Here is a 24,877-nt window from a genome sequence, read left to right as displayed (position 1 = left end):
CCATCCACCAAGCTCTAAATCTGGCCCTGATTTCTTTCGGTTCTGTCATCACGCTGGCCCTAACTGGCAGATGTTCAAGAGAAGCGTCTCAGTTGGGCAGATTTGATCAGGCTCAGACATACCAAGAACTGTTATTCCCTCTTGGAGCTTCTCCTGGCTACCACCAATTAGTTGTTTTATCTGTCATCCTTCAGCACCTGCTCAATGACTGGAACATCTTCTGGTTCAGAAATCAGAATAATCAACTTTATCCGAGTCACAAATTAATTGTCTGTAGGAGCTGCCTTCCACTCTGACATCATTTGGGCACACCATCAGAACGTGACCCTTCACATGCTCCTTCTTTGGGGGAACTGCCCACTTAACTGCTATCCCTCAATACACTGCTGCCTATACAGAGAAAATCAATTTTCAGAAAAATTATACATATTTTGTGCATGCTGGAAATAACTTCCTGCACCCTTGCAGTCGCCTTCCGCCTCCAAAATGTTCATGTACCTATGTTATAGGGATAAACGTCTTTGCACTGTTTGCACTATACATGCCTCCATACCACCCACGTTTGCATTTGTGACATGTGTTGTTCCTCCTTTTTTCCAGTGCACTTGGAATGCACAGATCCACCTGGGGTGCGTTGTGGTTATGCTGCCAGAATTGCTGAGCACAAAGCTATGCTAGATATGATGGATAGTGGTAAGGCGTGCTCACCCCATCCATAGTGAAGGAGGAGTACGGCTCCCTTGCCAGGCTCTGGTGAGTCTGATGGTTAGTGGGGACTGATTGCGTACTACTGAGGCCCAGAATTCATAAATGTTATTGACTCCTATTTGGTGCCATCTGTAAGGCACTAGTCTATCCCCTTTTCCCATTTAGCACCCCAAAAATTACCTGGATGAAGAGTGTTTGGTACCTCCGCCCCTTACCAGTACCGGACCCTGCATCAGGGTTACACCAGACATTTAAGAACTAGAGACAATACTGAGTTCCCACTATGTCAACCAGTGGGGCTGCTATTTGTGGTTTGGGTTCCTAGTTCAGTTCCGACCGGTCTTCTATTAGGTTTTGTGCACGATCACTGCAGCACACTTCAGATGTCCAAGAAATCACCCTCATCCACTGGGTTTTCTGAAGCCTGATCATTTTTACTGATGAAATGTTTTTTAATTTAATTGTCATTCTCTTGCACTGATAAACCACTCAGAGGATATGCTGGCTATAGTACATGCTATTTTATTCATTGTCAGCCAGCTGAGTTCTGACAACTGTTCCTTTTCACATGCCAATAGATCAATGGTTCTTGATTGACATAGACTTCTGTTTGGTCATCCAAGTAGTCTTGTGAAATCTTCTCTATTGTCATAATTAATGCTGCTTGCAGTTTCAGAGGTACCCAGAATTCATAAATGTTATTGACTCCTATTTGGTGCCATCTGTAAGGCACTAGTCCATCCCCTTTTCCCATTTAGCACCCCAAAAATTACCTGGATGAAGAGTGTTTGGTACCTCCGCCCCTTACCAGTACCGGACCCTGCATCAGGGTTACACCAGACATTCAAGAACTAGAGACAATACTGAGTTACCACTATGTCAACCAGTGGGGCTGCTATTTGTGGTTTGGGTTCCTAGTTCAGTTCCGACCGGTCAAGCACCTGTGTGCTTGATTTAAGTCCCAGAAGTGCCAAAAAACAACCCATCGCTGAAGTTGGTTGAAATGATCCTGTTGGTGTTGTTGATTTGGTAGATGTGTCTTTGAATGGTGATTGTCTTACCAAGTGACAGGCGCTACTGAAGCAGCTGTGACATGCTTCTGAACTCAGAGGCTATTTTTTAGATGCCATTGTTTTCACTTCTTCTTGATCAGTACAAGCAGTAACACTTAGCAAAGAGGTCTCTTGGCATCGCTGTCAGCTAATTCAAGACTTCTTATCATCTGAGTCTCAGTCTAGTCCATATGCAAGAAATAAAAAAATAAGAAGTCAGACTTGGCCATTCTAGGCAAGCCAATCCAAATCATCATGACAATAATGCATCAATGTATAAACTATTTTTGATGTTAGATCAGGCACTAGTTACATGTAAATCAGTGAAAAGCTTCATAATAATCAATACCTGGTGTCTCTCCAGAACTACAGGGATCCCCATGGAAGCCACAAGAAGCCTGTCAAACATTGACTGAATTAATTAAAAATAATAATAACCATTTACAACAGCATACTGTAGTCAGCAGCACATGCAAACTATAATAACAGGAAACATACATGAAAAGAAGACAACGTTGGCAGACAAATCTGTGTCGGTTCCAGTCCCACAGGACAGCCCTGCCAAGTACCACGCATCAGGAGTTAGACTAACACATTTTAGTGCTGGTGTCTGCATGGGCACACTAAAATGCATTAGTCACACATTTATAACACACCGCAAACCATCCAAGGTGCTTTATGAGGAGCTGCAGAGAGTGCGCTGCCTGCAAGTGCATTATCAGTACAAATGTCTGCTGTCTCAAAAAAGTAAGTACATATCATACATGAACTCTGAGCACCCGGTGATCGGAAATCATTAAATCACCCACATGTGAATAAAGTTGAGGTTGAGCCCGGCAACCAACCTCGAGATGTCACCAGTCAGCAGCGCGTCACTGCGTCATGGTCTTAATTATTCTGGACAGCCCCAAATGGATCCTGGCATGGGGTATTGCTTTGCATGAAATGTAGCAATGAACTCGGTCTGGGTGCCATGTAGGCAAATCATCACCAGAGTCAAGCTGAGCCCATGTCAGAGCAGCCACCAGCGCTGATTGTTCCTTTAAAAAACAAAATAACAAACAGAAAAACAATTGCAAGCTGGGATGATGCCCGGCCTCCTCGGGCCATGGTCATCAGGACACAACCCTGGGGCCTGATGACCACCACTAAAATAAACAGAGCAATCACACTGGATCCAGCTTCACGTGGATCAGGTGGCACATTTTGCTTTTAATTTTTTGGCACAGGCGTGCTGCAATTAATTTGGTCTAGCAAGTCGATGACTAGCTTTATTTCCAGTGCTGCGTGCACCTTCTGAGACCCCTCAACCCCTGGTAGCGTGGTACACTGCAGGATGTTCTATGAGCCAGCGCCACCGGGAGGACAGTAATCTCACAAGGCTCCTCCCTCGTTCCTGCCACCCTCCCCCATCACACCAGGACATGATTGATTGATAGTGATCATGTCACACATCAATCTCTACACCAGTCACCTTTGCATGACACGTCAGTGTCAACAGCTTTAAACTTTTGCATGTTTGCTTTTATGATATTTGTGTACTGTCCTGCAGGTGCACATAAAAGTGCCAGGCTGCCCACACGTGACTAGAGTGATCAGCCTAATTCGGTGCCAGTGAATGGCACTGCAGCAATCAGGAAAGACAGCCAGGCCTTTCAGTGAAACCTATAGCACAGCCTGCAGCTCGCTATGTGGCCCCGCATTCCACGCTAAAGACATTCTCCGACTCAACCTGGCACTGCAATCAGGATGACAACTAGTGGTACAGGTGTGAGTCCAGCAAAGCACTTAAGAAGTGCAATGGGGGCAGTGGCTATCAGTATGTAGAAACGAGGTCAAACACTTTGGGGCTGATTACAAGTTTGGCGGCCCGAGAACCGCCATGTTGGAGGTGGCGGTCCGATCGCCAACAGGCTGGCAGAGAAGACTGCCAAATTATAACATTGGCGGTGATGCATACAGAATCACGCCAAAGCATCACTGGCACTGCCAGTGCGGTCAGACCGCCGCAGTTGATCAGAGCCACCATCAGTCCGTCGGAGACCATGTTTCCGCCGGACTCGTTACAAGGTTGCCACTGCCAAGATTTCTGCCGCAGTAGGACTACTACGGAACACCAGGCAGAAACTAACAGTATAAAAGGAGACATTTACCTCCAGGAAGCCATGCTCGTCAGGAGCTGCCATGGAACCACAATTAGACGTCATCCCATTGGTGCTGCTCACAGAAAGACAACCGAAATACACATCACACACACACACAGTACACCAAACATATTGTGCAATGCACAATATATGCAGATTCAACAGTCTAAACACACAAAGCCACATAGCAATACAACAAACACATATCAAATATAAACACAAAACACCACCATGACAACAACATTTCACCTACATACACATACCCATCACACAAAACACACCCTATCCCTCGGGGATAAAAGCTCTGCACACAACCTCACAGACTGCTTAGACAATACCTGAAGCATCAAGAAGAAAACACACCCAAATACTGGCACACAACCAATGTCAGCCAGGAGGAACTCAAACCTAGGAAAGGAAATGAAGGAAAAAGATGTAACCAGAAATACCAACAACTGGTTGGTTTAATAGTTTGAAACGTATTGGATAGAATAGGATTGTCCAAGGCCATAGGCCAGTCCATTGGCCTTAAAAACAGAACCAAAGGCAATAAATGGTGCCCCTACCTGCCTTGTGACTGCCATGTAACCTCCACAGGTAGGGGCATCAAGGGGGCAGACAGGCACCAGGAATCTTGGGGGTGTTTTGGGAGGGGTTGGACTTAGTCTTCGGAGGGGGGGTTTAATCTTTGGCTTGGGAGGGGGTTGGATCTTTTTGGGAGGTGTGGACTTTTTTGGCAGGGGGAGGGGCATGGGTGGGGGCAGGGGAGGCATTGGAGGTGGAAGGAATGGCCTTGGGGAGGGTCAAAGAACATTTAGGGGTGTCACTGAGGGGAAGAGTAGGGAAAAGGCCAAGTTCACAAATCAAACGTTACTTTGACATGTGGGGATGGTCATCAGAAGGGGGTTTGGGTGTGGAGGGTGAGGGAGTGGTTGTTTGACGTTTAGGTGTGGATGTTGTGAATGCGTGTTTGTTGGAGGTATTCTTGTGAGTGGTGGGTGTCTGTTGGGTGGGTGAGTGAGGGGGTTTATGTGTCTTGGGCTGAGGGGCGGTGGAGGGGCTGGGGGATGCCGTGGTGGGTGGGTGGCTGTTGGCTTGACTGCAGGTATGGTGGATGTGCTAAATGCAGGCTTCTCAGTGGTTGTGGTGTCTACGGGTGTGGTGACTGGGGTGGATGTCTGAGGGTCTGCTGGGGTGCTGTCTGTGGGTAGGATAGGTGTGGGGCCTGGATCAGTGAATGTTGGTGTGGTGTCTGCAGGTGTGTCAGGTATTGTGTCTGCGATGCTGGGAGTGGTGGGGAAGTCAGTAGAGGTCATGACTGTTGCTGTGTCTGCAGGTGGATGTCTGTGGGCATGCAGGTGGTTTGTCTTTTGATGCTTATGTTTGTCTGCGCTACCCTTGGATGTTGAGGTGGATGCATGCCTTTCTGTTAGTATGCTTTAGCTGGGTCGGGGAAGGGGGATTTTGGACTGGGAAGAGGAAAGTGGAGGGGGAAGGTAAACAAGGCATGACTGGCTGCCGTCAGTGTGGAGACCTGAGTAAGAAAAGATCGTTGTAGGCCAGACAAAGCACCGTGAATGCCCTCCATGAACGCTTTGCCCTGTTGGATTTGAGTTTCCGGTCCCTGGATGCCATTCACAATGGTCAACTGACCCACAGAGATCGACCTCAGGAGGTCAATAGCTTCCTCACTGAGGGCAGCAGGACTAACAAGGGCTGGAGCAGAGGTGTCTGCAGCAAAGGAGACGCCCACTCTCTTGGATGGGCGGGCAGAGCCAACTGGGTGGGGAGCTATAGGGAGGGCGGTGACAGAATGGGGGGGTGTACAGAGATGGTACTGGGGTGGTCCCAGATGGGTCCGCCACCAGTAGGGAGTTTCCACTAGAGGAGGATTCCGAAGAAGATGTAGTGGATCCAGTCTCCCCTGTGGCACTCCCCTCGCCCTCTGGGCCACTGGTCCCTCGCTGTCGGTGTTCTTGTGACTGGAGGTCCTGTGGCCAGAGGCTTCCACACTTGACTGTGCCCCGTCTCCTTCATCTGCCAGTGCTGATGCTGAAAAACAGAAAGTCAGCTATGGTCATCACATTCACAAGATAACACTTCCATCATACAGTACACATAAGTCTCATTACATCTTGTTCACCAACACCCCCAGGTAGTGCCAACATCATGTCAGAACAAAATATGATGTTTGTCCCTCAATATAAACATTGTTAAACACAAGCTAAGCTAACTAATTGACATCTACAATGCCGTGAATTAAGTTGACCAATCACACTGACCATACCATGACAAGGTGACTTTGCCACATGATACAGGTTCCGTATACACAACAACATAGTCACGCATCAATCAAGCAATAGTGTAGTAATGTAAAAATTGCTTACCACTAGTACCAAACACATACTCAAAACATTTGAATATTTTACTCTCATGTCATGTACCAGGCTATGACACATGTTGGTAAGTGAAGGTAAGCAAGCCTAGTGTAGACAAGCCATACCTACTTAATTTCACGTAGTTACAACCATAAACAATGGACATACGCAAACCTGTAACAACTCAAATTGTCATACATTTCAATTTTAGGTTAAGGAGTCAGAACACATGTCACACACACTCAGGCACCAATAATGATGTATCAAGGATTTAAAAAACACTGTGGACAAAGTAATCTAGGTCAATGGTCTTCTGAAAGGAAAATATATCAGTCAAGTAAGGGCCACGTAAGCTCAGACCTATGTCCCACACACAACACAAGATATCAACAATAGTGTACCTTACATAAGTACTACTATACTGTGAAGAAAGATGACAATCAGACCTACCTAATCATGCAATTAGTCCATCAATAGGACACTTACTTAGTGGCAACATCACTACACACACATCAGACATGGCAAGCCTTACGTCTGTCTGTGGAGGATTCTCAGAGCCAAAGCACCTGTGTTGCTAACATGAGAGGTACACCTACCATGTTGAAAGCCACAAACCTAGATACACTTACAATACTACTCACATTGTATGTGAACTAACTATACCTGCACCACATAGGTGTAATTGCCAACATTAGATTTCCAAACAGCTAGGACTCATTTGCCACATCCTTCATAGCAACAGCAAGTAGACGTAACTATTTCCAATATAGATTCAATACCAAACCTTTCATTGGTACATTATGTTGATACATATCTGCCAAGAATGTAACTGTGGATGGGCTACCATTGCCTCTGTATTATGGGCTGTGGTGCCGCTTTCCACTAACAGAACATTAGCAAGGTAGTAACATTCCTAGCCTCTGATGCCAATATATGTATGCCCATAGAAATGTTGCAACACCTCAATGGTAACCAACATGTATGTTGTCTACTCTAATGAGACTTCACAAATGTCCCTCACTTACCAACGGGGATTACCTTGTAACAGGTGTGAAGATGTTAACCTTGTATGTCATGTGACATGTCAGATGGACAGAAAGCATTAGGAAACTAGAGATGACTTGTATATGTCTGACTCTATGTTGCACATAGACAGGAATCTTGAAACACTGCAGAGGACAGAGATCAAGGTCCGACACACCTTAGCACCATGACATTGGGAGGATAGATATGTTGGTGTGTATTAACAATCACCATCATAGAAAATGCTGTATAGTGGTACACATATGACACAGTCATATGTGCACCATAATATGCTATTATACTGATGAGACAACATAGTTGAGTAACATGCCTCTAAATACATTTGTAGGTGCACACCTGTGTGCTGTAGATGACTACGGTACACCAATGTATACACAGAAGATCTGTGACACTTTGCACTTACCACATTGTCAGAGCTCACATTCTGTTCCCTCACTCAATCAACGGGTAAAGGAACAAACATGAGTTAGGCCTGTACTAACCCCCTTCTGGCTGCTGTGCTGCCTTCAAACGCCCATCCAACTCAGGGTAGGTCACTGCCAAAAATGCAGGCCATTAGGGGGGGGTCGTGGTCTGACAGGCACCCCGTACTCATTGGGAGGATATCCCCAGTTGGGCCTCTGCGGTCTTCCGGACCCAGTGTTTCATGTCCTTCCAACTCTTCCGACATTGGGCACTCCACTGTCTGTGGACCCCCAGGGCCGCACTTTCTTAGCGATGGCACGCCAAATCCCGTTCTTCTGATGGGCGCTGACCTTCATGGATGACACAAGTAAAAAAAAAAAATGTCATGTCCACATGTACCACACTAAAACAGGTAGGGTTACAAACTAGTTAGTATAACAAGCCAAACACAGACTGTCTTGAACATCCCCTCCACTGACAGATGAGCATATGCAGTCAGGCCATATGTGAGGTGGAAACAGGCAGACAACATGCATCTCCAGCACCAGCTGTCATGTTGTCACATATGACCAGACAGCAAACACATGTGCAAATATCATATTTCAGGAGGAGATCGGTATACCAACTCCACTAACCTTGTGCAACAGTCACAAGATGGGTCAGGGAACATACGTCAAACACTTTCCACAAAGTCTCAAGACTCAAAATCTGTGACCAACCATAAGTACAGGACCAGAAACTCATCCCATTCTATCACAACTTTGGCACCCTACAGATTTCAGAGACATAGGCCCTCATTATGAACACAGCGGTCAAAACACTGACCGCCAGCATCCCCGGATCCCCGCCGGCCGTATTAGGGACATTCCTGTGGGCCGGCGGGCGGAAACATTGTTTCCGCCCGCTGGCCCACAGGAAAGTCTGGCCGGGACATTGACGGTGGCTCCACATGGAGCTGCCGCTAATGCCTCTGTGCGTCGGGTGCAGCTGCACCTGTCGCGTAGATCACTGCCCGAAAGTCGCGCAGTGACCTGCGCGATGGGGCACTGCACCAGGGCCCCTGCACTGCCCATGCCAAGTGCATGGGCAGTGCAGGGGCCCCCAAGGGTGACCCGGTGCACCCCTTCGCCAGCCTTTCCCTGGCGGGGAAACCCGCCAGGGAAAGGCTAGTGGCTGAGTAAACATTATCCGAGGGGCAGCACCGCTGCCCTGTCGGATAATGTTTCCGGCCGCCGCCAGGCTGCCTGACGGAGGCAGCCTGGCAGTGAGTGAGGGCTGCCGATGGCGGCCCTCATCGGGTACATTATGTGGCGGTGTGGCCCGCCATGCCGGCTGGCGGTTTTACCCGCCACCACCGGCACTGCGGGCCACACTGCCATGTTCATAATGACCGTGATAATCAGAAACATTGCCCCTCAGCCTTTGCTTGGTATAACAAAATATAGTTGAACTTATGAAATATTTGTGCACATGGTGCACTTACCTGCTCCTCTGGCGCACCATTGAGCTGTTCATACAGGGGTAGGACCTCCTCCACCAGCTTCTTAAGCTCCTCGGGTGAGAAGGTAGGGGCCCTATCACCTGTAGGACGTGGCAGGATTGCTCCCAGAGGCAGTACACAGCAGCTCAAGTCGTGGAGGTCTTGCTGGCAGCAGTGTCAGGAGTCAAGTGAGAGATGAAGTATGAAATGGCGCTTGTGTCCACCATGGATGAGACCATCACCGCCAGCGGACATCGCCATTGGCCCAAGACCACCAAAGGCAGCAATGTGTTCCAAAGGCAATACTCCCTGCGGTAGTATCTGCCTACCGCCATGACGACCTCCGCCGGCAGACATAGGTCATTTCCTAATGTCCAGTACAGTAGGTCAGGCAGCTGCCATTTTAAGGTCCTTAGAGGGTCGGAAAGGTTCATTTAAAGATGCGTCACAAGGTCAGAAACATATCTATGTCATAGTTTTCAGTGCTGACTTTGAGCAACCATGTATAAAAAATCTTAATTAATAGACATGTTGTAATATTGATGATATGTGAGTAATGTATCATTAGTGGCATAGTCTGCACCCTCATGGTAATTGGATAGATGGTATTTGTGTCTAATGTATGTGAAACATGGTAAGGATGTCATTATCAAAGAGACTTTCACTGACACGTGTATCCATTTCCAAGTCATAAGTGAGGCAAGGAGATGACATTGCAGCAATAAGTAATTATTTCCCTAGGTGTGTCCTGTGTACCATTAACTATTTCATATGGCATGTCCAAGCATTATGTGTGACATATGTATTTTAAATTCCTTCATCTAGTTACCCTGGAATGAGAAGGGACAGACAACCTCTAGTGTACCGTCCACTAGCAGACCTGCAAACCATGGAGGATCAACGTCATCCAGAGCAACCGCCTGGATAGGCAAACAATCATGGATCTCTGTCGTCAGCTGGAGCCAGATCTGATGCCTACTATTCGTCATCCCAATAGAATTCCACCCATTGTACAAGTCATATCAGTGCTGCACTTCCTGGCGACAGGATCCTTTCAAAATACTGTGGTCCTAACTGCAGGGATGTCACAGGTCTTGAAGTATGTCCTCTCAGCACTGTTGAAACACCTGGACTGCTACATCTGATTTCCATAACATGTGAATATTTAGCCCATGTGAAGGCTGCTTTTTATGCTTTGACACACATCCCACATGTGTTGGTCCCCAAAATGTCAATAAACAGGTGTATCGGAACAGGAAGAACTTCCACTCCATAAAAGTCCAAGTAGTCTGTTTGGCGGACCTCTACATTTCCCAAGTATGTGCAAAGTAGCCAGGTTCAGGCCATGATGCCTTCATCATGTGGAACAGCAATATTCCACTGCTGATGACACTACCGTGCACAGAGAGGGCCTGGCTGGTTGGTAAGTCATATATGTGATGTGTGTCAGTATCTTATGCCTGCAGCCAAATGTAAGGATGTCCAAGATTTATGTTTGCACACATTTAATGATTCTTTACTGGGGATTCTGGCAACCCAGACCGTTCCTGGTTGCTGACACCAATTAGTTACCCAACCACACCAGGGAAAGTTTACTGATGCTCATGGAAGGACAAGGTGTGTAGTGGAGCGAACTTTTAGGCTACTAAAAGCTAGATTTCGTTGCATTGATAAGTCTGGTGGAGCCCTCCTCTAATTACCCACCAAAGTGTGTCAAATCATTGTTGCCTGCTGCATGCTCCACAACCTTGCCCTGAGACATCAGATCCCATGTATACCAAATGAGGGGGAGCCAGCAGTTCCAGCGGGTGAGAATGCAGAATTGCCAAGTGAGGATGACTGTGATGAGGGTGAAGGTGGAGACCACCAGGCAGATCTCATAAATCAGTACTTCAACTCACTGTAGCTATGTGTTGTTCTGTAAAATACTTAACTCAGTTGGTTATTGGGGGGCTTAGAGATGTTTGAGAAGGGTCTTTGTATGGCCATCAGACAGCTCATTAGTTGCTTAGCAGTACATAGCTCAGGTGTGCATGCAAAATTGTACATGGAGTTGTGACTATCGTAATGATCTCGTCTGTTAATGTTTGTTACACTGCACAATCAGTGTTACTATTGTATTTATGACATGTCTTTATAGGTCTTCATTACCATTACCTGCCTATACCTTTTGTATTACATTTTTACTTTGAAGATTTCTTCACAAGGTCATCCTCATGTGGTCAATTCTGAGTTGTTTCACAGGCAGGTGGAATTTGTAGGTCTAACATGTGAAGTGAACATGGATAGATCCATGTACTGTATGGCATCATATTGGTGGTGTCTGAGTTCCATGCCCAGACTGTCAGGACAGTGGGATGGTAGTGATCTGTTCCACACAATAGACCTCTGTGCCATGTTATCTGGGTCCAATGGTGTCATGAGTGTGGTCCTGTTTCTCTGACACATGTCATCCTGTGCAATCCATAACCCCTACCTTCTCATTGGTATTTGATGATGCTATTTAATTTGTAAGTAGCTGTCACTGTGTTTCCTCATTGCAGGCCACTGTGCATGTGTGTCAAGACTGACATGGGTGTGTAGCATGCCTTTCATATACCTGACAAGGGTAGGTGGAAGGTTCCATGACTGTGGACTGTTGTATTGACCTCTGTCTGTATTATGGGGTATGGTAATTTGGGAGGTACGGTAGGGTATGTGATAAGGCTTCAGCTGGTTACACATTGACCCAATCTGTTTGCCTGTTTGGACAGACAAAGACTGACATGTTCCTAACTTTATTAGTTTGTGGGGTGCTTGTTATTCACAACTATGCAGAAGCATTACATTGTAAAGCTGTACTGCACTGTGTGATCTTTGGCATGATGTCAACCTATGCACAGGAAAGTGCAATAAATGGGAATATGAGTGTGTCCTTTTATATAATTGTACATAAATCTAACCCAGATTCAACAGTACAAGCAAGATGAGACTTAACAGATTTGGTACATATGTGGATATCATGTGTAAGCAACACATTTCACAGTTAACTGTTCAATATAGCTGGAAAATGACTCTCACACATGATATGAGGTTTAGTTGTGTTTATTTACTGGTGCAAAGGAAAATTAGAGGAATTGGATCAAATCATAAAGTGCAAACAGTTAAGGGTTCAGTCATGGTGGATGTAATCATCAGGGTAGCTGCTACAACTTTTGGAGTCTCAAGTCCAGTGTCCTTGTACCATAGGGCAATGGAGACTGGTTATAAAATGGTCAACAGTGTGTATCTGTGACACCTAAGGGGAACCAATGAGTAGAGGATCACTACCTGGTAGTGGTTGAAGTGTTGGCATCTGCTCCTCCTGGTTTTGTTGGTGGACATCCACGTTTGCAGGGGGGTTCTTCAGCTACAAAGGCTGGGATGTCTGAGGCATGTCCTTCCCCTTGCAGAGCACCCATTCCACTGGCTGCCACATATAACGAAGGGGCTGTTAAATGGCCAATGGAAGGGGTCTGCTGTTGTAGTCATAACCTACTCAGGGTGGTATTAATGTCTCTGTTAGGGAGGCCATGTTGACATTGTGGGACTTCCTGGTAGTTGTCCCTCTGCAGCTACTTTATCTCAACCATCATGGCAAGTACCTGGCCCATCACGCCTTGGGACTGTTGGTAAGCTCCCAAGACTTGGGAGATGGTGTCCTGGCCAGTTGTATCCCTAGGAGCCTCCATCCGCTTTCCCACACCATCCCTCCCACACACCCTACCCCCATGTGCCTGTGCCCTTGGCACAGTTTACCCACTCCCACTGGTGCCAGGTCCTTCATTGTCAGAGATTTCTAATGGTGACTCTGTTACCTGTACTGGGGGACACATGATGGTTGTAACTTTCATTGGAACACAGGTTTGGGGGTGAATGGTTACTTAGGATGTAGATGCAACAGGGCTCAGAGGAGTTGATGTAGGCAGGGTGAGGCTGACAGTTGCAGACTGACCAGGTATCCCAGATGGGCCAGAGTCATCCTCAACGTCTTTACATCCAGGGGTGCTTTCCTCACTGAGGGCTTCATTCAGGGGGACGTGGCTGTCTCAGGTGTCCTCTCCATTGTCACAATGGGTAAGTAACCTGTTGAAGAAGTAGAATGGACAGTTTCAGATTGTAGTGCAACATGTAGTATCAAACTTTGACATGTAGATACGCTTTAAGCCATGTACAGATATGACAGTGACACCTGCTTTCAAATCTGGGGTACAGCTATATGGGATACAGAGAATTCCTATATCATATACCTTGATCAAGGATATCAGATTAGCGTGGCAGTTGGATGTCTGTTGATAGACTCATATCTTGCCTGCTGTGCTGCTTTATATTGTTCATGTTACCTCCCAGTTAGCAGTAGTTACCAGGAGTTCAGTATTGAGTCACTAGACAGCTGTAAAACGTAAAGTGGAAACTGACCTGTCCAAAAGCTTAGGAGTAACCATTCTACCTGACCTTATATATCAGGTTACACCTAGTACAGCACACTGCATATATGTGTGTTCCCCTCAGGTGAGTATATTGCAATGGGTGATGGGAGGTAAAAGGGCCATTGTAGCAGAGAACATAGCTGTAGCTGTGTGTTGCTGGTAATGAACTGGCAGATGCCCATAGCATTGTTGTCATTGCTCTAGACTGTACAATTGTGGATCATTCAGGTGGGTTTAGTCAATTGTATAGTTGACAAGCAAGGCTGTTTTCATTATGGTACACTGTTCTGGTTTCATAATGGTAGAACAGTTTCTGCTCTACTACCCATGCCATACACAGACATTGTGCCCCCAGGTGAGTTTAGTTGACATGTGGTATGCCAGAGGGGTATTTGGACACTTGAACACTGTGGTGGTGAGTGTGTTGGGTAATAAGATGTCAAAAGGTGATCAGTGAGCATGCAAGACAGAACGTTAGGGTGACATTTTCAGTGTTGTGACTTACCAGACTCCACATTCCCAGGTATTCCTGTCAAGCCCTCAGGATGCCGGATGTCCAAGACCTTCTTCTCCCTTGCTGTGTACATTGGGGGAGGAGGTGGTGGCCCACCGCCAGTCTTGAGTACCACCAGCTGGTGCCTGGCGGCCATAGAACATACCTTCCCCCTGAGGTCGTTCCACCTCTTCTTGATGTCCTCCCTTGTACGTGGATAGCTGCCTACAGAATTCAACCTGTCAACTATTTTTTGCCACGTCTCCATTTTCCTGGCAATAGAGGTTTGTTGGACTTAGGCTCCAAATTAGTGTGGCTCTACTCTGATGATTTCATCCACAATTACCTTCAACTCATCGTCTGTGAAGTAGGGATGATTTTGTGTGGACATGGTAGTGGTGGACAACACAATAAGGTAAAAAATAATGGGTGATGAGATGTGGCTGCTGTGTTGTGAGTGGGTGACAGGTGGTCACTGATGTATGGAGAAAAAATTGTGTGATGTGTATGATGAGCAGGTGTGGGATGAGTGGTATTTGGAGTGGTTAGGGGTGCCTATTCTATGGTTCCTAATTTGTGTGTGCGGACTCTATCTTGCTGTATATGGTATTGTTGATACAAAGTATTGTGGGGTGTAAAAGGGTGTGTTTAATAGTGCAGTTTGTAGATGCGTCAGGTGTCGGGAATTCAAACTATCCAATGTGGTGGAGTGTATTACTTGACCACCGACTGCCGTGGTTCGCATTGCCATTGGTTTTCCGCCTTGGAAGAACCACTCTTGTGATTTGTGGGTCATAATTGGTTTGAAGGATTTTTGATGGGCTGGTTTTGCTGGTGGTGAAACTGCCTCTTTCCCACCCTACAGGGTCCTGGCAGTGTTGGGATTTTGGCTGTCAGGCTTGGCTGTGTAACTCTTAATTCGTCGGTCTTTATGACCGCCAACATGGCAGTCTTTTGGCGGCCGCCACAGCAGCAGTCTTATCATCAGACCACCAATTTGTGATGAGGCCCATTATGTCATAAAGGACAATTATTTTGGTTTTTCATCTTAGGGTATACCTTAAATGAACAATGCATCCTGTTAAATATATTGATGGAAAGATGCACCTTTTTCCCTTTAGATTTACCACTTGTTTAATGCAATCATCAGAGAAGAGTGAGAGAGAGTCAGAGGGCATAATTACAACCCCAGTGGTCTTTCGTCCCCTATGGTTGCGGTGGCGGTCTGACCGCTGCCAAAGTGGTGGTCCGACCGCTTGGCCGCGGTCTGACCGCGACATTACAACCATGGCGGTTGTGCCACAATCAGACTGCCAGTTTCCCTCCACAGGACGGGCTGGCAGTGCTGGTGGTCCTAATCCACCAGGGCAGTGTTGCATGGAGCGCTGCCCTGGGGATTATGACCCCCCTCTCTGCCAGCTTTTACATGGTGGTAGCACTGCCATGTAAAGGCCGGCAGAGATGGGGTGCAGTGGACCCCAGGGGGGGGCCATGCACTTGGCATAGGCAGTGCAGGGGTTCCCATGTCCAGCCCTGACGTGCAATTTGAACTGCGCGACTGGTACTGGTGCACTCTACGCACCGCAACCATGCCGCCGGCTCAATTATGAGCTGGCTTTAATGTTGTAGGCTGTTCCCCACTAGGCCTGCGGACAAAAACACAGTTTCCGCCTGCTGACCCAGCGGGGAACTCCTAATGGGGCCTGTGGGAAGGCGGCCGCAAAGGCAGCAACCTGACTGCAGGAGTTTTTCAGACAGCCTTTTCCATCCACCAAACCCATAATGACCCCCAGAGTGTGTGTGTGGTATGTTTGTGTGTGTGTTTGTCTGTCTGTCTTATGTATAGTGCTCCAAGGTCAAAGCCAGCAACTGGAAGCACTGTGAATATGCAAATCATTATTTTAAAATTGTATTACTAAGGGCAACTAAAGATAGCCTACCACAAAATGTGTAGATATTTAAGAATTATTATAAAAAAGTGTTTTCAAAATGTATGTTTTTAGTGATACACAGTCACACTGTAGTTCAAAACATTATTGTGTTCACTAAAAGGATATGCTCTAGAACTAAGCTTGTAACAACTGTAGATTATCTATCAAAATAATAAGGATTTGTCACCATGAAGCTTCACCTGACTCCAAACACAAGCTCAGTTCATTCATGTGTGGAAGCAAGGCTTGCCAAACACACCAGCCAGCTATTCTTGTTTTGAGACTCTAGAGGGGGTAGTAGGTTAGTGACCTTCCATGTTAGGTGTTTTGCAGCAAGATCTTTTTCGAGTTTCTCAATGCTCAAAAGAGATAATTTATCATATTCTCGGTGCCAGGAGGCCCTCAGAGGTAGCCGTGCGCTATATAGAACACCATAACATAACATTATATATTTATCTCTCCCAATGCACTTCATTGCTTGGTTTTACTCAACAGAAAACGTCACTTCAAGTATCACTCATTTGGTCATTGAATGTCATTCATAAGTACCCTGAAACCATGGAAATGACAGTCACATAAGCTTCCTGAAACCTTGGCAACTATGAATACAATGCTCCAAACAGAAAACTTTCACTAGTTTCACAAAATGATGGACAGTCACATGGCAGTGAACGAGGAGGATTGGAGAACAAGGACAAGATGCTGTTTATGAGGCACACACTGGTTTCACCTAATAGTTGCTGAATGCATGGAAAGGAAGAAGGAAGCCTGGAGTTTAAGACAAACATGGCTCCCTGAAGCATTTCCCTCCCAACCCCCCAACCAACAAACACATGTAGCTTTTCAGGAAAAAGATACACAAATATATATCCAAAATCTGCCTATCCACCACCAGTAAAGAAGCAACGAGAAAGCAAAAATAAAAATAATAATAATATTAAAAGTGCATCAACATGGAAAACTGACAAAAATTACAATAAACTTTAAAAATGGCCCAAAGACAAACATCTCTAAGCAACAATACCCCAACCAAAGACTTTCAAAAGTTGCAGAAAATATGTTAATCACCCAACATTGTAGCACACACCGACACATGCAAAATGATGAGCAAGCAAATGAGAAGCAGGTGTTAAAGAGCAAAGGAAAGCATATGGCTACACGGGTCTGTACTCCGGGAGCCACCCTCACACCAGCCACTTGCAAACAAAAATAAATCATTTTTATTTGACAAAAATTCAAGTCCATTCACAAACCCCTAAATGTATCTAGCACAGCAGCAGTGAGAATGTGAAAAATACATTAAAAATAACATAAATGGCATGCCCACAGTAGAGTATGCCCAAAAGAATTAAACACCACATTATTATCACAAACATGGATACAAGCACAACAAAAAGGAAGAAATATATATAAGGCTTCCACAATCCCAAAATGTCAATTCCTCTTAAACCCTTATTCTCAAGAGTCTTACACAAGCGCCTGCCCTGCACTCCCCAGTTCAAACTCCTGGCCGTCCATCAACAAACAGAAAAGGGAAAAAAAATCACCAAAAAAAGAAAAGATAGTGCATGCCTTCCCTTAAACATAAAACATTTTGCTAAATACCACACTCAACTTTTTTTGATTTTCTCCAAAACAATGCAAAAATTTCAAGATGTAATGGTGCAGAAGAGATTGCAGCCACAATACGATTTTTCCTTGAACTAAATCCATTTATGCAACGTGGTGTAATGGAGTAATTCCGGCCATTAACCATCATGTCCGGAATGCAAAATGAGAGAAATTACATGAGGAATAAAGAAAATTTCTCTGGGCTTAAAACAAAATGTTCTTTTAAAGTCTGGCTCAAATACAGCTTTAATTAACTCGCCAGCCTAATGTAACAAAAAAGTCATAGATAAAAATGCATGCATCTATCTGTATGCATACCTAGAATGTGTACATATACAGATGGATTTTGGGTCAACTTTCTTCATGCATTGGTCTTTTCAACTGTCATTCACACTTTGTTTCGCCCGCCACAGCATACAGCATGGTGTGCTCTCATAATAAAAATTGTGTGATTGCAATAATATAGTGGGCACACTATATTCATTTTACTAGGTTAAAAATATTGAATGATGTTTTATGTGATATCATTATTATTTTTTTGTTTTGTGCAACAGGTTCTGAGTTTTAGTGTTATGAGTTGAAGAACTCCTCAACATCGTCAAAGAGCTCTCCAATCCTAACGCCAACTCCAACTCCATCACGCCCTCACGCCCTCACAAGACCTCTGCAACTCCCTCACTACCTTCTTCCATCGTAAGATCACCGACCTACACGACAGCTTCGGACACCAGACCCAGCCAACCACCACAGAACCTACTACCCCAGCCATCACCCTCAACGCCTGGACTCACATCAGCGCAGAGGAGACCAAAGCTACCATGAACTCCATCCACTCCGGTGCCCCCTCGGACCCCTGCCCACACTTCTTCTTCAACAAAGCCGACAACATCATCGACCCGCATCTCCAGACCATCATCAACAGCTCGTTTGCCTCTGCCGCCTTCCCCGAGAGCTGGAAACACGCGGAAGTCAACGCCCTCCTGAAGAAACCTACGGCGGACCCCAGCGACCTGAAGAACTTCCACCCCATCTCGCTCCTCCCTTTCCCTGCCAAAGTCATAGAGAAGACCGTCAACAAGCAACTGACCAATTTCCTTGAAGACAACCACCTACTCGACCCCTCTCAGTCCGGATTCTGAGCCAATCACAGCACAGAATCCGCCCTCATCTCAGTCACAGACGACATCAGAACTCTGATGGACAACGGAGAAACAGTCGCCCTCATCCTCCTCGACCTCTCAGCTGCCTTCGACACCGTCTGCCACCGAACCCTAACATCCCGCCTGCGCTCCACTGGTATCCAAGGACTGGCCCTGGACTGGATCACCTCTTTCCTCTCTAACCGCTCCCAAAGAGTCTACCTCCCTCCGTTCCGCTCAGACCCCACCAAGATCATCTGCGGCGTCCCACAAGGCTCCTCGCTCAGCCCGACTCTCTTCAATGTCTACATGAGCCCCCTCGCCGACATCGTACGCAAACACAACATCAACATCACCTCCTACGCCGATGACACTCAGCTGATACTCTCCCTCACCAAAGACCCCACTGGCGCCAAGACCAACCTGCAAGATGGAATGAAAGACGTCGCAGAATGGGTGAAACTCAGCCGTCTGACACTGAACTCAGAAAAAACTGAAGTCCTCATCCTCGGAAACACCCTGTCCGCCTGGGACGACTCTTGGTGGCCCACGGCCCTTGGCACCGCACCAAGCCCTTCAGACCACGCACGCAACCTCGGATTCATCCTGGACCCGCTTCTCATCATGACCAAACAAGTCAACGCCATATCATCTTCCTGCTTCCTCACTCTCCGCATGCTCCGAAAGATCTTCCGCTGGATCCCCACCGACACCAGAAAAACTGTGACCCACGCCCTCCTCACAAGCCGCGTGGACTACGGAAACACCCTATATGCAGGAACCACAGCTAAACTCCAGAAACGTCTGCAGCGAATACAAAACGCCTCCGCCCGCCTCGTCCTCGACATACCCCGCAACAGCCACATCTCCGCCCACCTGAGACACCTGCACTGGCTTCCCATCAGCAAAAGGATCACCTTCCGGCTCCTCACCCACGCACACAAAGCCCTCCACAACAAGGGACCCGAATACCTCAACCATCGCCTCAGTTTCTACACACCCACCCGTCAACTTCGCTCCGCCAACCTCGCACTCGCCGCCGTCCCTCGCATCCGCCGCACCACGGCAGGTGGGAAATCCTTCTCCTACCTGGCGGCCAAGACTTGGAACTCCCTCCCCGCCAACCTCAGGACCACCCAGGACCACCCTGCATTCCGGAGGCAGCTCAAAACCTGCCTCTTCGAGCAGCAGTAAGCCCCCTTCCCCTAGCGCTTTGAGACCCTCACGGGTGAGTAGCGCGCTTTATAAATGTTTTTGATTTGATTTGATATAATGTTATGTTATTTATCTGTCATTATTGTTTAGTAAAAGCTATAGAATTTTGGGGGTTTGGTAATATATTCAAGGAATTCATAGTTAGTTTTAATGTTCTTTTTTATTTATTGATGAGTGTTATGAATATGTATTTAATAATATTTGAAAATTGTAAATTTTTAAAATATTAATTGGTTAGATGAATATGTACATTAATTCAACATTTTTATAGGTAAATTTGTGTGAATTTGTAATGTTTTTAAACAGAATATTTGGTCTTTATTTTTTATGTACATGTATGTATATTTGTAAAGTATTTAAACAGAACATTTTATCTTTATCGTTTTAGGTGTAATGTTTGTATAGGTATTTTATTTAGCATGAATGCATAGAATATGTTTAAATATTATTTTGATTTTTTTTTTGCTGGGTTACCTTAAATATATAAATTTGTAATATTTAACTTTATGTATTAGGCTCACATTCATTAATTAAATCAGCAATTATTTACATTTTGGGGGGACACTATGAGTATTTTGTTGTTTTGTAAAATTGGTAATGATATATTTTACAATTTATGTTATTTATTACTTTTAAATATTTAGTTTTTGTTTATTATATCTGATTCATTACAATAATTTGATTTTTAGAGGGTTGTTTGCAGGGAAGTAGAGTGGAAGTGTTTTTAAAACCAGTTTTATTAATTTTCAATTGTATTTATTATTTATCAGTTGGTAAAATTGTTTCACAATTATGTAAACTAAGGGCCTCATTATGAGTTTGGGAGTTTGGCGGAGGTGATTAATCTGTCACAAACGTGACAGATATCCCGTCCACCATATTACAAGTTCCATAGGATATAATGGATCTTGAAATGTGGCGGACAGGATATCCGCCACATTTGTGACCAAGTTATCCCGTCCGCCAAAATCGTAATGAGGCCCTCAATGTTTAAACAATTTAAATTGGATTTATACATATGTGTTCGTGTTTTATTTTTTAAGTTATACATATTTAATTACATTTTTATTATAAAATGTATTCTAATTACTCTTTGTATTGTGTTTCTTATATTTTTGTAATAATCATGTTTTAATTTTTTATCTAAATATATCTTTTACTATAATTCCCTTTATATCTATATATTTTTATTATTTGATTTGGGTATAGTATTTGAGATTTTTTCAGAGGTCTAAACGTTTTCTACTTCTGGTCAGGTTGAATTTGTATTAGTAAGTTTGACCTTTCACGAGTCTCACCCGTTCTCTATCTAACTACTCCAATGTGAAAAACTTTCCCTACAGTTGGAGTTTGAGTAGCAATTTTGTTTTATGTATATGTTGTTTAGAACTTTTTGTTTACACAGAGTCCTAATAGTATATTCATTTATTTTACATTGTGCAATACATTGGTTTAGAATAGAATTCTTTTTTTCTTTGTTTGTTTATGTTGTATGCATTTTTATAAATGCCTTTGGGATTTATTTTATAAAAATATGTGTATTATTAAATTGAATGTTTTAAAACATTTTGTATACACTTTGGTATGTTTTAGATATATTTATGTTATTTCTTTTTTAATAAATGTTATTTATTTTATTTCTATAGTTTTCTTAATTGTTATATTTTATTTATTTATATTATTTAACTATTAATTTTAGTATATATTTAGTTTTCTGTTTATATTGTATTTGAGGTCACCTTTTTCTTTCATTTTTTAAAGTTGTTACATTTATATTTACTTTGTTTGCATTATATATTTTTAAAAATATATTTTTTAATTAATTTGTTTTTAATTTTTTTTTAATATTACATACTTTAAAACCTATACATCTGTGTATTTGTGATATGTGTGTTCACAATCTTCTTATGGTCGATATTATTGACTATCTGTGAGGATATGACTTGCTAGTTTGTTGGACTGCTCTAACCATGTGTTAAAGCCAACAAATTGAGCTCTGATGGTTTATTATACTTGCAATAGAGTTTCTGAATTTTTCAGCGATCATGGGGTTTGGTCCACGGAACCAGTGGATCAGGAGGAAGGAGTGTGTAGTTGTCACTAGTCAGTGAGAGTTTACATTGCAATATGAGATCTTAGCAGTTTGGTGCTTGGAATATGTGCTTAGAAGATGTGGTGGGCTTAATCCTCCAGTTCTTTTATTAACATTTTTCATTACAATGATCGTTCATATAGCTGAAAATGCTTTGAGTTGTCTATTTGTGCTGTTGTCAGCAAATCATGTTTCACATATGGAGAGAAAGTCTAAGGTTAGGAATGAGGGGATTGTGAATATTGCAATAGTGCTTAGAGGATAAACATGTCGATAGGCAGCTGAGGAAATCAAAATGGTGTTTATGGCAATTGCAGGAGTGGAGCAACGTGGTACGAAGGTTGATAAATGCTGTTGGTAGCTGGAGGTGAGAGTATGTTGGAGTTAAGAGCCATGGCAAGTAAGTAGTGGTGTGGTAAAGGTGCTAAGTACTTGTCAGCTCGTAGACTGGAAAGTACCATGGGGTGTCTGGCTGACCTGTTTTAGGGGCACCAAATAGGTGGCTTCATGTTAATGGGACTTGGTGCTGTCCTGCAGCATGGTATATGTAGTTTAATCTGTGGCTCTGTAATTTTGTTGACACCAGTTTGTGTGTGGTTCTTTGATCCTTCTGGCTCTGTGGGAAACAGATAGAGGTGAAGGAGGGGTGGGTTATTCTGAGAGTTGTGTGGGATATTTTTCAGCAAGAAATAAACAAGGTGTGTACATTTGGGTTGTTGTAGGAGTTGAATAGATCACACTAGGGTAGCATGAAGTGTGATTGAGATGAAGAATGTTAAGGTGTTTTGAACTTGGATAGGTTATCTTGGGCCTTGGGCCTTCAGATGCTGTTGGCAGCCTTTGGGACTATCTCAGTGAGGCAATAAAAGGTCTGGTTCCTTTGAATAGTCCTGTTATGATGTGCAACAGACTGACCATGTATTTGGGCTAGATGTAGTTATGTATGAGTTGTAAGGTGTTAGAAGGATGCAAGAGAATGTAATTGTGGTGTATAATGTCTTGAAGCTAAACCCTTAACAATGTTACATATTTAAAACTTTTACAGCTTTCTGACAATCTCAAAATTCAAAAAGCCCTTTGCCATAGCAAAAACATATTTTTAGTGTGCATGTAGTGTGAAAGAGTCCATAAACATACACACAGATGTAGTTCAATAGTTTATTATCTGGAGTCCCAGGTCATAACAGATACACCTAGTAGGCCTTCACAGGACCTCTATCCAAAGTATTCTGCCAGGATACAATAGAATGATGTAAGCATCATTGAAGGTTCCATATATGGAATCGAATCCTGATAATATGAGCCCACAACACATACCCCTCCTTATGTAACTCTGCTTAGATTTACCACCAAAAGGAGAAACATGTACATGTAAATAGAAACAGCTACAGAGTAACTGTGAGTAACTTTGACAGTAAAGATGACATATTACAAAATACCTGTTAAACCTATAAACTTTTGCCATAAATATATTTCTTCAACCATTTAGGTGGTTTCAGTCCCCTATTGTTACATACCTGATTCTCCATTGTACCCTCAATCCCAGTGACACCAGCGGCAGCCCCTCCATATGGCAAGGTGTGAAGCGGGGGGATGACGGGGAAAACAGTGTTTTTTTAAAAAAACACTTACCGTCTTCTGTCGCCTCACTCCTCTTGTGGTACCCCAGCATTCACTGGACACCAGCACTGGCTCCCCAGCAATCCTGGTGCTGCTTACATGCTAAACATAGCATGAAAGAAGTGTCAGGTTTAGTCTGAGCGGCTCGGACTGCCACTCAGACACAGCTTGGGGTTGGTGCTGTTTCTCCAACCCGGCTGTGTATACAGCAAGTTTGGAGAAACCTAAGTGCACATGTGTGTTTGGCCAGCCTCAGACGGCCAGCCAATCACCCATGCACACTTAGTGCATTCTCCCCTCCTCCCCCCTTCTATGGTCCACCCCCTCCCTGTACACTCTGCTGGCTGAGCCAGCAGATGAAACATTATGACAAATAAAACGATAGCAAGCTATAATTATTTTTTATCTGCTGGCTCAGCTAGTGGGGTGACGCCTCTCGAAGGAGCCGCCTCTGAGTGCCACTCAAACTTGCGTCTGCTGCCACTTCCGGAAGCGCTGTCTAAAACAGCACCCGAATAGCACTGCTTCCTGTTTGAAGAGGCACAACCTCAACCCTCCACAGTCGTTGTCGAAGGCGCAGTGCACATTTTCGTCACCCTCAGGACTCCTGTGTATAATGATCCACGCATTGTCTGTGACAGTCCAGTAATGCTTAACCTGCTCTCCTCTCTTTCAACCCCAGGCTTCATGTAACCACTCACCTACATTCCCATGCATCATTTGATGTAAACTCTATGCATTCTTTCTGATTGCTGTGGTTACCAAGTACATTTTAAAATCAATGTCAAGAAAATATCTTTCTAACCCTATCAAGTGGCCCTTTTCTCACTCCTGCTTCTGCTGGTGTTCCTCTCAGTGCTTCACAGCGCCTCCCGTTGTCTATAGGAATATACCTGTGTTTGTTTATATGGGTACACACCCCAAGGACTACATTGCAAACTCAATCCTGGACAGTGACAGTAAAGACTCCATAGGCAGGCGATGTTTTAAACAGGAGAACTGTTGTTTCACAAACTGTGGCCACCAGGACCTGTCACTGCGTGTACTTATGTAACACAAATGTGCCATTGTGATTTAAGTCTTTTTTTTGTATAAGACAACAAATAGGCAGGACCCA

This window comes from Pleurodeles waltl, chromosome 12 (assembly GCF_031143425.1).
Source record: "Pleurodeles waltl isolate 20211129_DDA chromosome 12, aPleWal1.hap1.20221129, whole genome shotgun sequence".
Lineage (NCBI taxonomy): Eukaryota > Metazoa > Chordata > Amphibia > Caudata > Salamandridae > Pleurodeles > Pleurodeles waltl.
Note: the sequence above shows the minus strand (reverse complement) of the source record.